General features: G+C 42.0%; 1 protein-coding gene across 2 annotated transcripts in view; it reads left to right on the top strand.

Moving 5' to 3' along the window:
* Positions 1 to 6,320: 6,320 nt before the first annotated feature.
* The window catches only part of col6a4a (collagen, type VI, alpha 4a), a 38,226-nt gene continuing 29,673 nt past the window's right edge, over positions 6,321 to 14,873 (top strand). For both annotated transcript variants that reach the window (XM_082149291.1, XM_082149290.1), the window contains exon 1: positions 6,321 to 6,372. The gene's annotated coding sequence lies outside the window, so the exon portion shown is untranslated. The remainder of the gene's footprint in view (positions 6,373 to 14,873) is intronic.

Raw genomic sequence — 14,873 nt, 5'->3', positions numbered from 1 at the left:
TTTTTCTTAATGTGACATTTACATGAAAATTCCACCTACTGTTAACAGTAGGTGCCATATGTGCCATATGTAGGCTAACAGCCCGATGTGACATATATGTCACCACAATATTTTCACGACTGGTTTTATATCAATTTGTTCAAAAAATGTATTAAAATCAGGTTAAGTGTAATCTAGGATATGTTATTAAAACATTATAATTGTTGCATGGGTTAACAAGATAACAAGGGGGCGTGGCTAATAAGAAAAACCTGGGGAGACTAATCAACATTAAACCTACAAAGAACTGCAAAACATGGAGCAAGACAGGAAATAACATAAAAGTCCAGGAACACAGGTTGGAATCATAACAAACACATTCAAGTGAGCATCAGATATAAAAAAAGGAAAACTAATATTTAGTGACTACATGTGTATTAGAGTAAATGTTGCCTTTCTCTGTCTAATTTTCAGATTTTGGAACAAGCTATTATCCATCAAGTTTAATTACTGTTCATTCAGTTCACGTGCTACATGCCTCACATGTAGACCTACATTTAAGTCCCACACATCTTAAATCCAGACAAACATAACTTGCATAAGAGATAATAAAAAATTATTCTCTACGAAACTTCCAAATCCTGGATCTCTTCGCACAGACAAATCCACATTGCAAAATGAACAGCATACAACATCTGTGGTCTACAGAGAAATCGCTTTAGCTGGTCCTTATGACAAAAGTTGATATTGTTTAAACGGGACCAGCTTTGAAGAAGAAAGACCTCAGTATCTTAGGCCAAGGAACATGGTTGCGGAAATAGTTATTGCTGATGTAGGATCTACTGTGCTGTAAAAGTACAGTAAATAACAGCACAATCTAGGCCAAGAATGTTTGAAAGGAGTGTTATATCCTTCAGCTGCAAGCAACTTTTGGCAGCAGACTCCAAGAGGGGAGAAGTGCTGCACATGCCAGACTTTGAATGATTAACAATCTCATGTCTCCAATAAGACACGTTTAGAGTATTAAGTCATTCAGTTGGCTTGAAGATAATCTAAACTAAAGCCAAAAGGACAAACAAGAAATTCAATGCACTGAGACAAATTTTGGGCTTTGTCTGGGTTAGGACCTTGGAATTTAAAAAAGGGAGTTCAAGAGTACATTTCCACTGCTCAGCAAGAAGTGACAGAGAAAGAAAGCAGTCCATTAATAACAATGAACAACAAAACTATAATTGCAGAGAAAATGCATATAGGTCAAAAACAAAAAATACTGTAAGATAAAGTAGCATTGTGCACTGCATTATTTTTCATAATATTTCATTATTATGACATCTTATTAATTCTGGCCCTTTACAGCCTTGCAAGGCATCATGCCAGACAGAGAAACTCTTCTCTGGAAGACACAAGTCATTTAATTTGAGTGATGTGTTTAGCATTATGGCAGCTGGTGGAGCGTGAGATTAAACAGACTTGTTGGGCAAGTAATTAAAGTGACATTTACTGCTAAATCAGAAACATACTTCTAGCCTAGGATCTTGTTCCTTCCACCTCTGTGTGAGAGCTACAGAACAATTCCCATTTTATTAAAGAGGAAATCTGCTGTCTAGTACGGAAGCCCTGAACTACGGAAGCCCTGAACCGCAACGTAAAAAAAAAAAAAATTACGTAAAAATTTTTTTTTACGAGATTAAAGTCGAAATGTTTCGAGATTAAAGTCGAAATGTTTCGAGATTAAAGTCGAAATGTTTCGAGATTAAAGTCGAAATGTTTCGAGATTAAAGTCGAAATGTTTCGAGATTAAAGTCGAAATCTTTCGAGATTAAAGTCGAAATCTTTCGAGAATAAAGTCTTCCGTAGAAGTTGTGTGTGTGCTTGCCGTTATTTCACATTGCCGCACAGGCATTCATGCGTGTGTGTAAATACATGCGCTTGTGAAGTCGAACTGCCGTCTATAATAGACACCGTACGTTCTGGATACATTTTAAGTGCATCGTTCTGTATCCAATCATTTGGCCGGATCCCGTGATTTCCTCAAATATAATAACCACTGGTGGTTGAGGAAAGATTCCCTGAAATGATTGTAAAGCGCTTTTAAGTGTAGGCCTACAGTAGACATATGAAAGCGCTATATAAATGCCTCATTCATGCATTCATTCATTCATTCATAAAGCTGGATATCTTGATCCAGTCTGACAGTATATTTTATAAAGTCCTATAGCCTATAATGTCATGTTGGTAGACCTGTAGAATATCCCTTTGTTGAAAGCCCAGATAAAAGTAAAAAGCTATTATTTTGTGTAGATCCAGTTTACACACACACACACACACACACACACACACACACACACGCACGCACACGCATGAATGCCTGTGCGGCAATGTGAAATAACGGCAAGCACACACACAACTTCTACGGAAGACTTTAATCTCGAAAGATTTCGACTTTAATTTTGAAAGATTTCGACTTTAATCTCGAAAGATTTCGACTTTAATCTCGAAAGATTTCGACTTTAATCTCGAAACATTTCGACTTTAATCTCGAAACATTTCGACTTTAATCTCGAAACATTTCGACTTTAATCTCGAAATGCTAGCATTTTTTTTTTTTTACGTAATTTTTATTTTTTTTTGGATTTTTTTTTTATTTTTACGTTGCGGTTCAGGGCTTCCGTAGTAGTCAGCAGTGTTGGGAAAGTTCACTTTCTACATGAACTAGTTCAAAGTTCAGTTCACAAATTTTAAAATGAACTAGTTCAGTTCATAGTTCAAACTTCAAAATTTTGAAGTTCACAGTTCCAAAAAGTGAACTAGTTCAGTTCTTTTTTTCCATATGTTGCTGCGAGCTATTATTTTTCAAAATTATTGCCACAGCCCATATAAAACCACAGACAGCAATTATGTTATCAGTTTTAACACTGAAACTATGTGTCAGATTTCATCTTCATATCCAATTTTAAAATCCTTATCCAACCAGGGTTTACATAGCATTGAGGGTAGGGTTGCCAACTAAACAAATGCGGGACAATCGTGCATGGTTCTTTACAGGAAAATGAGGGACACTCAAAATATTTGTAGGCTATAGGCTAGGCCAACATAACAGTAGGCCTATATGTCATTTCAGGTTCGTATGCGTTTAAAAGGTTTTCAGACAACACATTTGTTTTGATTAAAGTCATATTACACACAAACCATAGTTCAAAATAATAGCATTTAAATCTGAAATAGAAAGCTTTTGTAATTATACACTACTTTTAAAGAAATTAAAGAAATGAATAGCCTACTTTTATTCAGCAAGTAGGCTACATTTATAATGTTACGTTTTTTTTTATTTCGGATAAATTTACTTTGAACCTTTTATTCATCAAAGAATTCTGATTTTTTATTTTTTTATTAATAATAATCAGAAATGTTTCTTGGCCAGCAAATCACAGTATATTATTCCCTCAGGACGATTTAATGCTTTCTTGCGTGGCTGGATGTTGGACTCACAATAATCACGTTGTTTGAATTCGTCAAAACTGATTTGCCGAAATCAAAACCCAGTCGGACAGTGTAAGGGATTTGCCGGTAGCGCGAGTCCGGATCAAAGCGACCAGACAGCGGAGGATTCTGTGCGCAAATCAAACAATGATTTGTCCCAAAATAATAATTAATTCTCAATTTAGAGTTTGTTATTCGTATGGTCTGGTGCGCGTGAGTGTGGACTGTGATTGGATGATGACCGATGTCGTGATCAAGTGCCGTGTTGCTATCAGATTCAGTCAGAAATCAGTGGTTAGATCAGCGTCAATAAACGGGACAACGGAGGTTCCGAACGGGACAAATACATTTCTATCGAAATCTTGCACCCTTATGAATGAAGTTAAACTGAGAGAGCGTGCCGTTCACAGCCACCAGAATGAACGAGTTCACAGTAACGTTCATCAGGCAGAAATAGAGTAGCCTACGTTCAGTTCACGTTCGCCCAAAATATGAACGAGTTCATGAACTATCGTTCAATGAACGCGTTCAGGCACAACACTGGTAGTCAGACATTTGGGTGTATTTTAAAACTTCTACAGCCATAAAGTAATAAATTATATAAAGTCTTCTATGACAATGGTTAAGATCTGGCATAAAGGAAACTACATACAAGCAATCTTAAAATAGATGTATGTTGTATCATGTGAAAACTGTCCACTAATAGTTTCTTAGTTTGTCCAGATGGTTTTTCCATGCCACAAAAGCAACAAAATAAAACTATAAATCTGGGAAACAATGGTTAAGTCAGACAAAGATGGAGAGACTCAAGAAGTGATGACAACATGTAGACAACATTTCTGAATGGTTAGTTGATGAATTTATGAAGCTTATGTGTAGTTATCTTCTAGTCATTATTAGGATATTCTGTCTTGATGATATATAAATAGTGTTCAGGGGGCAGGGTTTATGTACATTTTAGGGTTGGTGATGTCACTAACCCGCGGGTTATATTTTTGAAGCAGGGATCATATTTTTCATCTGTTTTGAAATAATAGCAATAAAACAGATGCCTTGCTAGTTTCAAGGAATTTCTGAGGAACTTAGAGTTCCTTAGAATTTCCCCTCATCTTTGAGAAACATCTGCTTGTCATGGCAACCCTCTAAGAATGGATTCATGCAAGACACATCCCAGGTTCAACAATCAATTATATCAATTATAATTATATCATTTGGGTTATTTAACTGAAACAACAACAAACAGGAAATGGCATTTCCAAACAGGAAAGCATGCACTTTCAAAGATAAATGTAAATGTTAAATATTCTTGTTTTAAGAAACAAAAATAGTGGCAAGATGCAATTCACCTTTTAAGCTTCACCTTCAAGTTATATGATTGCATAAGAACTTTTCATATTGGCTTTAATTAATAATACGACTAAACCCATAGACTAAACCACAAACAATATATTCGCATATATGCATAGCTAAACCAAATCTGATCAACCTGCTTGCCTGGTCAATTCTGCATAATATCCCTCATCCTGTTTAGCTTTGTGTGACAGATCTATTGGGATATTTTGCAGAACATAAATCTTGACGCTGGCGAGTCATGTCGATGGTACATACATACCAATCAGCAGTATTTTTTTTATTGTCTACAAAACTTACTCCCATATAAAGATACAGCTGAAGCTGATCACATTCTGTACTTGCATTATGACAGAAGAAAAATCCAAGAATATGCCAGAGGCTATGAGCAAATTTTCCTATAAACAGGAACCCTGCTAGTTTTAAAGAATTTCTGAAGAACGTATACTATTGTATTGAATACAGAGCATGTGAGAAATCACTCCTTGCGCTTGCTAATGTTTAATCTCAAAAAAGTTCAAAGCTGTCTGAAACAGCATGCTATATGGTATGTTAACTATGTGTAGGAGATGTCTGTTCTTAAAGAGCTCATGTTCTGAGTAAAGACAGGTATGCAATTTCTTTCTTTTTTCTTTTTTTTGTGTGTTTTTAGCTTATTTACTTCAACTGCTCATACAGTCAAATTCAGGTGTGCCCAAAATTGTCAATGATGGCTATAAAATACATCTTTACACAATATTTACAATTACTCTAAGTTTTAATATTATGAGCTACTCTGACCCTTTCTGACTTCTTTAAGGGGGACCCGAGAACCTTTTTTTTTTTTAATCAGTCACACAAGTGTTTGACTCTACATTGCTCCAAGATAATTATATTAAATTATAATTATATATGTCACCAGATATTATATTCATTCCTGTGTACATCTGTGTGATTTATATTGGGGTAGCATGTTACATGCAAGACAAGATTTCAAGATGCCATAGGATCATTATACTGACAATGAAGTATTCTTAATAGATTGCTGTTATAGTTTTTCATTGCAAACTCAAATGCAGCTCAAAGCAATGGCACAGTACAGAATGGTAAAACTTTTCTAATACATGGATTACAAGGTACAAAACTCCAATTCTGATGTCATTGGGTCTATAATAAATGTTGATACTATATCATTAAATAATATTGTTTCCTATAAAGTACAATTACAAATGTATTTTAATATTTATTTTCTTGAATTGTTTGGTCAGTTGCATTTTCACAGCTCATAAAATGAAATGTGAATATTAAAAGGTTATAACAGTTGTAGGCTAATGCTCTGTTTTGTGCTCTATAAAAACGAATAAAAAACGTTGATGCATGGGAGATGTTTTGTTCTGTATAGTTTGGAAATATCGTTACACTTGAAATATGATTTAGAACTTCATCTCAGTGTAGAAATGAAATAATGCATGAAAAAAATGAAGATATGGCGGGGGAAGGCGGTTCACTGAGGAGTGGTCGCACATCGATGCACAGATGTGCGCGTGCAGTGGGGTTGTTGTCTCGTGCTGCGACAGATGCACAGTGAGTACACGCGCTTCTTTCTTTTTTGCAGAGGTATTAGGATACATCATTGTGTTGTTAAAACTCTTTGGAAACGTGTTAGGTTATATCAGTGAAAAATTATGTTTAAAAACGTGTCAATGTTTATTTTTCGGGAGTTAGGGTTATAGCCTACTCGTATAAAAAATTACAGTCTTTTCAGCAGTTAGGCTAAATTCTTCTTTGTAAAGGTTACGACCCATAACCAGTTTTATAATCCTTGTCCGTTTTTTTCTTAAAATATGATTTATGACGTGAAAGGCAGCAGACAAGGAAAAAAATAGTCAAAAAAGATGGGAAATGGTAAAAAATAAACTATAATGTAATGAAACATTTAATGTAATGAAACATTTGCGTTCAATTATAGGAGATATACTGGTTCAAATCAAATGTTATGATGAATTGGGGAAAATACTAGGCTACTGGAAATGGTTTAGCTCTGTTGAATGTGGTTAATAAAATTGAAATCACTCTCTCACACACACACACACACACACACACACACACACACACACACACACACACACACACACACACACACACACACACACACACACACACATATTATGTAGATTCTTTTTCTCCATGCTTGCATGAATATGATGTATTTGCTTGTTCAGGAATGCTCTTAAGTAAGATATTCCATTAGGAATTTCCTCAAGTTTCGAAAGCTTGCAATCAGATAGGGGCCTGGTCTGATTTGGAAATTAGGGGGGAAATGAAATGTTGTTGCAGCAGTTCCTGAGGCAAAGGACTGAAGCTCCTCGCATATGAAATATGCTTAAAGGCATGCCGTAAAACCGTATGTAAGAAATGTATTTCAATTAATCATAAAATGGCCCTGATATGTCACTGACTAGACATTAAGAAATCATGTTCATTTCAAATACTTATATCACTGACAACAGTAGTCCGGCCAGGATATTGTCATTTAAAAGTGAAGTTGCAGCCCTCAACTGATGTTGATGTTGTCATGTTGTGTTTTGGCCTTATGCTCCACCCTCCGGCTATCTACCAATCACGAAGTCAGTAGTGTTTTGGCATCCGGGTTCCCAGCTTTGCTCTAGTTACCACAGCTGCAGCTACAAACGTGTCGGATAAAAAATGTCTAACGTTGCGAAACCTAAAAGACCTTGATATGAATTTGAAATACATCGTGACAAAGTCCAAAAAAAATAAATAAAACGTACTGTGTAGGACTCGTCACTTGCCATTGGAAGCTCCTTGTAGCAGCCTACGTTCCTGCTGGATCCTGCAGCCTAACTGGCAACCTCGAGTCAGGGGGGAGGGGGAGGGGATACACTGCTCTACAGTAATTTGAAAGTGATTGCAGTACCAGTTTTGGCCACAATCTTACATACGGTTCCTTTAATTTGTTAGGCTTGTTATTCATCTGAGTGGTGACTAGAATTATTCTAATGAGTAACTAAGGTGTTCAGAGGGGCTTCTAATGTGTCTGTTAGTTAGTTAGTTAATTTGGTGTATGTATGCCAAAAAATTGCTCTTGGGTTCAAGGATTTTGAGAACCCAACATAATTGCACATCTGCAGATTTAGTTAGAGATGATCATATCCATATGCTCTATTCTGTCATCATGCTTGATCTTACAAAAAAAAAAAAAAAACACAGCACCATGGATTGTTTATATGTAACATATGTGGCTGTGTTACATTCACATGGGTCGTTAGTAATTTGAAGAGAATCAAAGCCATATGTTAACCATTTAAGGTGTGTTGTGCATTGCCACATGTGTGTCAGTAATTGAACGTTTGCCTTTGGGGAATACAATCCTGGTCGATGTCCAGATTGCACCATTACCAAGGTAACTGGTTGGATCAGAGTCAGATCTAGTGCATGGAGTTTGCAAGTTTGGTTTTGACATACATTTTTCTTGGTATTCACATGTACCTTCATCCATATTGTTTATATTATACAACTGTAGCGTATTGGCACAATATTCCTGTCTCTCCCTTACTTGTGTGCCAGTGTTTATTTTCCTTGTTCCAGTGGTGGCTTGCATAGTGGTTTTTGATGCCTGATCTAGTGGCATCTCCAAAATAAATGTAGGACTTAAAATCAATCAATAAATAATACGTAATACATTATAACATCATGATGAGGGACTTTCTAACAGTACTTTACAAAAAAAAAACAACCAAACAAATTATAATCTAAAAGAGCTGTCAATGCTTTCAGTTGCTCAGATTAGTGAAATGCTGTAATGGGATGATCTACAGAGTATTTTATCCATTTGATACTGTATGTTGTCCTTGTAATATTTGTGTCAAACATGGCATGACTGCTGAGATCATACGGCAGGAAACAAGCTTGAAATAGATGTGCACTCAAAGATTTGCCTCAATGAAGTGTCCTGCGTGGCCTTTGGCTTTGGTTTTCTCAATTTATCAACTCCTTCTGCACAGTTTAAGTACTTCCATGTGCACATTATTTGATCCCCCTTTCCTGTTAAAACAAATGGGCCTTACAAACTCAATGTTTTTCACTCAATGTATTTGTTCTTGCTTAAGGGTTTAAAACTCAGCATGAAAAGTTTAGATACATTTATTTTTCTTTCTAAATCTTTTTATCAAAACTATTGACTTGGCATAAAACACCCATAAAAAATGTCATTTTCTTTTGATCACTGTGCCATATTTGTTCCTGAACTAGGGTGTGGTTTAGTGTGGTTACCAGAGTTTGTGAATTCGAGCAACTCTATAAGACAAAATGATAAAAGAAGAATTTGGAATCTACTTGCTGCAGACCTTATTTTGCATATTTCATTACAATAAAAGTAAAATAAGTACGTTTATATCTAAGTTAAGTTACTAAAATAATTAAGATAAATTTTTTTTGCTTTGTGATAAAAAAAACAACTTTTTTTTTTATCGAAAAAACGAAATCTGTAGAAAGTGTTCTTAATACTTTATACTTTATCTTTATATAAAATATATACTTTTTATTTATACTTGGTGCTAAGTTCCCTTTCAAGGGAACTCCCGTTGCGTCGAGAAATGACGCTGTGGGAACGCTTTGCGTGATGACGTCTTGAAGCACATGTAAAATCAGTCCAATGGTGTGGCGGAACGTCAGAGGCGGGTGACGTCACGTACCAGGAAGCTATAAAAGCCGGCCCGAAACAGAAAACGAAAGCTTTCTGAGTCTTCAGTTGCGCTCTGTGTTGAAATCTGTCCTTGTTATTTGGTGTTGTCTGTCTCTATATATATATATATTGATTCAGTTATGGCGAGCAAGCAGCAGTATCGAGTGTGTGTCCATCCCTGCCCGCGTTATTTAACGGGAGGTGACACACACACTCTTTGTGTTGTTTGTTTGGGAGAGGAGCATGCCCAGTCAGCACTCGAGGGTGGTGACTGTGAGCATTGCTGTGCGCTTCCATTGCGTACGCTCCGATCCCGTTTGGCTCGGTTCAATCCCGACCACGTTCCCCAGGGCTCGGGTCCCGCCGCGGCTGAGGCTCGGCGGCGATCTCAGACCTGGGGTTCGCAAATGGATCTGTCAGTGGATGTTGAGACGGGCTCTGCCTTATCTCAGCATCAATCTGACAGATCCAGTGCCTCTCATCAGGGTGCGGAAGCACGCGCTGCGGTTTCTTCCCCCCTGATAGAGGCACCAATGCTGCAATTGTCCAGCTCTGAGGAGTTGGATGTTGTGAGTGTTGAAGCTGAGTCTGAGGATTCGCCACCTCAGTCTCACGCGTTTGAGGAACTGCTCGATGTTATTACTAGAGCAGTTGACAGACTTTCCATTGAGTGGCCAGAGGATAGGCAGGACGTTCGCTCAAAAAGCAAGCTTGACGAACGCTTCCTGCCATCTCGTGCGCAGCCCCAGCGCAGGAGTCTTCCGTTTTTCCCCGATCTCCACACCGAGGTGTCGAGATCGTGGGAAAAACCAGTGTCGTACAGAGTATTTTCACCACACACATCCCACTACTCTTCCATTTATAAATATAAAGAGCATGGTTATGGGGAGATGCCGAAGGTGGAAGAGACGCTTGCGAGCTATCTCTCTCCAGCAACGGCATCTTCCCTGAAGACTCCTACACTTCCATCTAAGCCAGTAAAAATAACATCTTCCCTGGTTCATAAATCGTATGCAGCCGCTGGTCAAGCAGCAGCGTGTCTGCATACGATGTCTATTATGCAAGCCTATCAGGCTGAACTGCTGGGTGATTTAGAGGAGGGCGGGGGTATTGGTCCCGACACTGTGGCTGAACTACGCAGAGCCACAGATCTGTCTCTCAGGGCCACCAAGGAGACCGCCAGATCAATTGGGCGGTCTATGGCAGCCCTGGTGGCCACTGAGAGGCATCTGTGGCTCAATCTGAGCGACATTAAAGATAAAGAAAAAAATGTTCTCTTAGATGCTCCGGTCTCCACGGTTGGTCTATTTGGCGATGCAGTTAATAGTGCAGTAGCAAAATCACAGGAAGCTGCCAAACAAGCAGCTGCTCTCCAAAGACTTCTCCCCCGCCGTTCTTTCTATGAGGCTGCTGAGCGGGAGCAGCCTCACTCCTCTAAAAAGAGCGCTGAGCACCGTGCCACTCAGAAACAGAGCGTTTCCTCCCGTGCTCCCCCACAAAAACCTCGGGGACACGGAGGGCGCGCTCAAACCCAGCAGTCTTCGAGGGGTAGAACGGATCTGCGGACCGTTCTTACCGCCAAGAAGGCTGCTGGGAAAAAGTCCTGACGTCCGAGGACCCAGGACAAATGAGGGTAGTCCCCCCCGAAGCAGAGCGGTTAACACCTCATTTTACGGTGCCCGTCTCTCTTCGGTGCCCTCAGGGGACCGTTCTGCCAACCCTGCCGCCTCCGGTGTTACAGGGCGCAGCGGTCTCCGGCGAGCACATATCTCAAGGTCCACCCGGAAACGTAGTGGCCTCGGGATGCCCGCCCCCTCCGAGGAGGGTGCTAGAGCAGTCTGTTCGGTCGTTCCCTGCCGGTTCGCCGTTACAGGGCGTCGAACAGGCTACTCAACAGCAACAAAATCCAGAAACCAGTCTCGAGAGGCTGGTACCTCTAGTAGAATCTTTGACAGCGTGGAAGCTACTGTCAAATGTTTCTCGTTGGGTCCTGCAGACCGTGGAAAAAGGGTATCAGATACAATTCAAGAAACGCCCACCTCGGTTTATGGGGGTCCTGCCCACAGTGGTGGGCCCCGAGCAGGTTCTGGTTATGGAACAGGAAGTAAACACTCTGTTAGAGAAAGGGGCCATAGAATATGTACCTCCCTCCAGCAGGGAAACCGGGTTTTACAGCCGGTACTTCATAGTTCCAAAAAAGGACGGGGGATTGCGTCCCATTTTAGATCTTCGAGTTCTGAACGAGTCAGTCATGCAGCTCAAGTTCAAAATGTTAACATTGAGGCAGATCGTGCCACAGATCAGGTCCGAGGACTGGTTTGTCACGATAGACCTCAAGGACGCATATTTCCATATATCCATCCGTCCGTGTCATTGGAAGTTCCTGAGGTTTGCTTTCGGGGGCAAAGCATACCAATATCGAGTTCTTCCATTCGGCCTAGCTTTATCACCCCGCACTTTCACCAAATGCATGGATGCAGCTCTGGCGCCACTGCGCCTCCAGGGTATTCGCATTATGAACTACATCGACGATTGGTTGATTTTAGCTCATTCGCATCAGATGGCGGTTCAACATCGAGATGTTGTTCTCGCCCACATGAAAGAGTTGGGGTTACGGCTGAACGCCAAGAAGAGTGTGCTTTCTCCACTACAGAGGACCACTTTTCTAGGCGTGGTTTGGGATTCTGTGTCGATGCAGGCGCGCCTGTCACCGCCACGGATAGATTCCATCCTTGCAGCTGTGAAAAGTGTAAAGCTAGGTCAGCTACTCACTGTCAAACAGTTCCAGAGACTGTTGGGTCTCATGGCAGCAGCTTCCAACGTGATACCTTTTGGACTGCTACACATGAGGCCCCTGCAGTGGTGGCTCAGGACCAGGGGGTTTTCCCCGAGGGGCAACCCATTTCGCACAATCAAGGTCACGCGGCGATGCCTACGTGCCTTGGTTATGTGGAAGAAGCCTTGGTTCCTGTCCCAGGGCCCAGTGTTGGGAGCTCCTTGTCGTCGCAAATTGCTAACGACGGATGCTTCCCTCACGGGCTGGGGAGCGATCCTGGAGGGTCGCTCGGCTCAAGGTCTGTGGGAAGACCATCATCGTTCCTGGCATATCAATCGCCTAGAGATGTTAGCTGTCTTCCGGGCTCTGAGGAGCTTTATCACAGATCTCAGGGGGCACCATGTGCTAGTACATACGGACAACACATCGGTAGTCGCCTATATCAACCACCAAGGGGGTTTGCGCTCGCGCCCGTTATCCAACTTGGCACGCCATATCCTCTTGTGGTCCCAGGGGAAGTTACTGTCACTCAGGGCAGCTTACATCCCCGGGGTACAGAATATAGGAGCAGACACTCTGTCGAGGCAGGGGCCGAGGCCCGGGGAATGGAGGCTCCACCCCGAGGTGGTGGAGCTGATATGGAGGGAGTTTGGCCAAGCACAAGTGGATCTGTTTGCGTCTCAAGAGACGTCTCACTGTCCACTTTGGTTCTCCCTCACGCATCCAGCTCCTCTGGGACTGGATGCTATGGTACAGACGTGGCCGAGGCTACGTCTGTACGCCTTTCCCCCAGTTGCTCTGCTCCCGGGAGTTCTGGAAAGAGTTCGCAGGGACCGGGTCCATCTACTTCTTATAGCCCCGCGCTGGCCGGGCAGAGTATGGTTTCCCGATCTTGTGTCCCTCCTCGACGGGCATCCTCTGGAGTTACCCGTCAGGAGGGACCTTCTGTCCCAGGCAGAGGGCTCGATATTTCACCCTCGGCCAGAACTGTGGAACCTGTGGGCTTGGCCTCTGAGGGGGCCCAGCTCATAGAGTCAGGTCTCTCAACCGAGGTTGTTGAGACCATTCTACAGTCCAGAGTTCCCTCCACGAGGAAACTTTATGCCCTGAAGTGGAGAGTATTCACTTCTTGGTGTAGTGACCGTCGGTTGGACCCAGTCCACTGCCCAATTGGTACAGTGCTGGAGTTCCTGCAGGAACGGTTCACTGCAGGTCGGACCCCATCCACTTTAAAGGTCTATGTGGCGGCCATAGGTGCTTACCACATTCCTTTGGGTGGAATGTCTGTGGGGAAAGACCCCTTGGTATCTCGTTTCCTTCGTGGCACTTGGAGGCTGAGGCCTGCAGTTCGCTCTAGGGTGCCACCTTGGGATTTGTCCTTTGTGCTTCAAGGCTTATCCCAGGCCCCCTTTGAGCCCATTGAGGAGGTTCCTGAGAAGTTTCTTACTCTGAAAGCTCTTTTCCTTCTGGCTATTTCTTCTCTCAAGAGAATAGGGGATCTTCAAGCATTGTCGGTGGCTCCGTCATGCTTAGAGTTTGCTCCGGGTATGGTTAAAGCGTTCCTTCATCCGAGACCGGGTTATATCCCCAAGGTCCCCACTAATGTGGTCAGACCTATTGTTCTGCAGGCCTTCTGTCCTCCTCCCTTTCAAAATGCTGACCAGGAGGCTAATAATTTGCTTTGCCCTGTGCGGGCGTTAGACGCTTACGTCCACAGAGCTGCCTTGTGGCGTAAAAGTGATCAATTATTTGTGTGCTTTGGGTCCCCTAACAAAGGGGGCCCGGTGTCTAAGCAAAGGATGAGCAAGTGGGTGGTCGAGGCTATCTCACTTGCTTATGAGGCGGCTGGGCAGCCTTCTCCTTTGGCTGTCCGGTCGCACTCGACGAGGAGTATGGCGGCCTCTAAGGCCCTTATTTCAGGAGTTTCTTTACAGGACGTCTGTGATGCGGCAGGCTGGTCCTCACCGCACACTTTCGTCAGGTTTTACTCTCTGGATCTAGACTCTGCTCCAGGGTCTCATGTTTTGTCTTCCTAGTGCTGCTCTACGGATTTCACACAGGACAGACATTTGTAGCTATGGAGGCGTTGGTATAGACGTTCCCACAGCGTCATTTCTCGACGCAACGGGAGTTCCCTTGAAAGGGAACGCCTCGGTTACGACTGTAACCTCGGTTCCCTGAAGAGGGAACGAGCGTTGCGTCGCCCTGCCATATCTCCTTCATGCCTGTCAGCTCGACTTCAGACTTTTACGAAGCTTTCGTTTTCTGTTTCGGGCCGGCTTTTATAGCTTCCTGGTACGTGACGTCACCCGCCTCTGACGTTCCGCCACACCATTGGACTGATTTTACATGTGCTTCAAGACGTCATCACGCAAAGCGTTCCCACAGCGTCATTTCTCGACGCAACGCTCGTTCCCTCTTCAGGGAACCGAGGTTACAGTCGTAACCGAGGCGTTTTCCAAAAACAGCAGCACATAAAAGCAACTGCACCATCCGGCTCAACTGTGCAGCTCATAAAGGAATTAAAACATGATGCTGAAGGATTATTGAAAGAAGTTGTTTGGCAGGCAAACAAACAACCAAACAACTAAATAAAATACATAT

Source organism: Leuciscus leuciscus, assembly GCF_965113295.1.
Source record: "Leuciscus leuciscus genome assembly, chromosome: 20".
Classification (NCBI taxonomy): domain Eukaryota; kingdom Metazoa; phylum Chordata; class Actinopteri; order Cypriniformes; family Leuciscidae; genus Leuciscus; species Leuciscus leuciscus.
This window is presented reverse-complemented; position numbering and strand designations above follow the sequence as displayed.